Source organism: Ammodytes marinus (assembly GCF_949987685.1).
Source record: "Ammodytes marinus genome assembly, contig: scaffold_38, whole genome shotgun sequence".
Classification (NCBI taxonomy): domain Eukaryota; kingdom Metazoa; phylum Chordata; class Actinopteri; order Uranoscopiformes; family Ammodytidae; genus Ammodytes; species Ammodytes marinus.
In genome coordinates, this window is record NW_027648080.1 from 10,001 (window position 1) to 12,500 (window position 2,500).

Genomic DNA, 2,500 nt, shown 5'->3' on the forward strand with positions numbered 1-2,500 from the left:
TGTGTGAATATCTCGATTCGAAGGAAAAAGGAAATAGATATATCGATGACTCTGTTGACTTTTAGAAGCATTTTCTCCAAGAAAGGGGGAAAAAAATTAACAAGGAACAAGATTTGAAACCGAGAAATATTTTTTTTGTCAAGAGTCTCGTGCAACAACTGCTTGAAAACAATGTTGAAAATAATGTAATTTAAGAAAGATGTATAAACATTGGCTCTTTCATCTGACACAGTAACTGAGCAGATACAGCTATAATAAGGCGCAGGGTTTTTCCTGCATAGAGAAATTTTCGGCGCCCCCCAAAGAGGATTTACCCAGCGCCGAAGGAAAATCACCAGCGCCAAAATTATAACATTTGAGAATAAATATAGCCATTTAAAACCTCTCCAAATTCATCCCAATTTAAGGCATCCTTCTTGAGGGGCTGGACAATAACTTGAATTTTAATTTTGATACTTCCCTCAAATCATGAAAACTAAATAATCGTAATTAAACTGTCAATGTTGTCATGGAAAAGTAGGTCCGCGTACTGACCCCCCAAAGGCCCATTCTGAGCCAGGAAAAACCCTGAAGGCCTAACCATCAATATGGACTGTGTGTGTCAATATTGGTCTGAGAAAGAAAAAAGGAAAAATAATATATCGATGGCTCTGTTGACTTGAATATCTGTCCTAGAAGAAGGGGAATTTATCTATCATCCAGGATTTTCGTTTTTTTAAAACATTTGCTTGACGTTGATTCCTTTATGTCTCGGTACAGCAACTATTCTATAATATCTTATATTTAAGATGAATTCTATAAATACTCCACAAAAGAATGATAACAATGGTTGACTCTCAGTATGTGGGAGTATAGCATCGGATATCTTTAATTCAGTCATTGAAAAGTCCTGTAAAAATAAAATGTATTGATCCTAAGAAAAAGACTTGAAACCAATTTGGAAGCATTTTAATCTGTAAATGTATCTCACTCCATCAGCCTACGTTTGCTTTCCGAATCTCATACTCTTTCTTTTTTCTATTCTACATACTACATCCGACGATAAAAAGAATCTAGTTAGGATGCAGTAGGCATACTATTGGGACATACTTTACTCTCTTATTTCATCATAACATTGCGCCTTGATCTTGCCTCTTGCTTTTATATCCGTCGCATCCCCGTTTGTTTTCATATGGAGGCTTCGTCGATGTTACGTCACTTCACGTGCGCACTGGATTGTGGGTCAGAATCGCCCAAATAGGATGCAGTTTTCAACACTAACAATCATGGCCGCATGAAGTAGGACATCCGGGTACTTCTAACCATCCTAAATCTGGCCACAAGAATCGGGACATCCTAAATCTTCTTTCTACCATACTATATAGTAGAAAGTATGCGATTCGGAACGCAACCTATGTTTAGGCCTTAAACGTAGCAGACCGGACGAGGAGAGTCGATGGGATTGGTCTACACTTCGTTTGGATTCAACGCTGTGATTTCCTACGGACACTGAACTAAACGAGATGTCGAGTTGCTGCTACGAGACTTTTCTCTGAATCAGAACATCGTGTGATTTAACAGCCGCCGTGACTTCTAAAAGATGACATATAATTATTAATCAATAAATTATGATGATAAACTGACTCTGGGCTCGTGTAGAGGTTTCATTCAGTTGCATCTTTTTTTTTTTTTTTTTTTTTTTAACCTTTATTTCTACAGGTAAATCCCATTGAGACCGAAGACTCTTTTGCAAGGGAGACCTGTTTTCCTTTCCCACGTTACCATTCACACACCGATAGCAGGCTAACTATCGACATTCACACGAGGCAAGGTGGGTGAAGTGTCTTGCCCAAGGACACAACAACCATGACACAGGTGGCAGCGCGGGGATCGAACCTCCAACCCTTTGATCATCGGCCGACCCGCTCTACCACCTGAGACACAGTCGCCCCAAATCTTAAACCACTTTAACATGTCACCATTTCAAATATGTTTTTAAATACTATTATTTTCGGATCGTGTATGTGTGTGTCTGTGTGTGTCTGTGTGTGTGTGTGTCTCTGTGTGTGTGTCTGTGTGTGTGTGTGTGTGTGCGCGCCATTGTCAAATTTCCCTAAAGAGTTGTTAAAATCGGGTAAATAAAGCCCTCTAGATAGTAAATAAAACAGTGACAATTGTTTAAAACTGATTTGAAATGTAGGCTACACAAAATCCAATTTTTATAAAGATAATTTTAAACTTTTCAATGCCATTTATTCACAAACAACAACAACACTCCTTCCATCCGGCAGGTGGCGGTAAAGAGCCGTTGGTCGCCATTTTGAATGAAACGAGGAAGAAGAAGAGGAAGAAGTTGTGTGTGTGTGTGTGTGTGTGTGTGTGTGTGTGTATATTTCTTGCTGGCTGCTTCACTCCTGTCTTTAGCCAAACACACAGAAGCGATTTTATTCATTTTATGGACTGATTTTTAACACTACGAGGCGCTTTCTGCCTTCGCGGGTAAATACGGTAATAAAACAAC

The 2,500-nt window shown here is 39.1% G+C and overlaps 2 protein-coding genes across 3 annotated transcripts in view; both read left to right on the plus strand.

Annotated features, from left to right (window-relative positions):
* The window catches only part of LOC307271086 (cytochrome c oxidase assembly protein COX11, mitochondrial-like), an 8,760-nt gene extending 7,190 nt beyond the window's left edge, over positions 1 to 1,570 (plus strand). Inside the window, exon 5 of the mRNA XM_080054958.1 lies at positions 1 to 1,570. This exon is cut by the window's left edge and continues 795 nt beyond it. The gene's annotated coding sequence lies outside the window, so the exon portion shown is untranslated.
* Positions 1,571 to 2,370: 800 nt separating this feature from the next.
* LOC307271089 (prolyl 4-hydroxylase subunit alpha-1-like) overlaps positions 2,371 to 2,500 on the plus strand; it is a 16,673-nt gene continuing 16,543 nt past the window's right edge. For both annotated transcript variants that reach the window (XM_080054961.1, XM_080054962.1), the window contains exon 1: positions 2,371 to 2,487. The gene's annotated coding sequence lies outside the window, so the exon portion shown is untranslated. The remainder of the gene's footprint in view (positions 2,488 to 2,500) is intronic.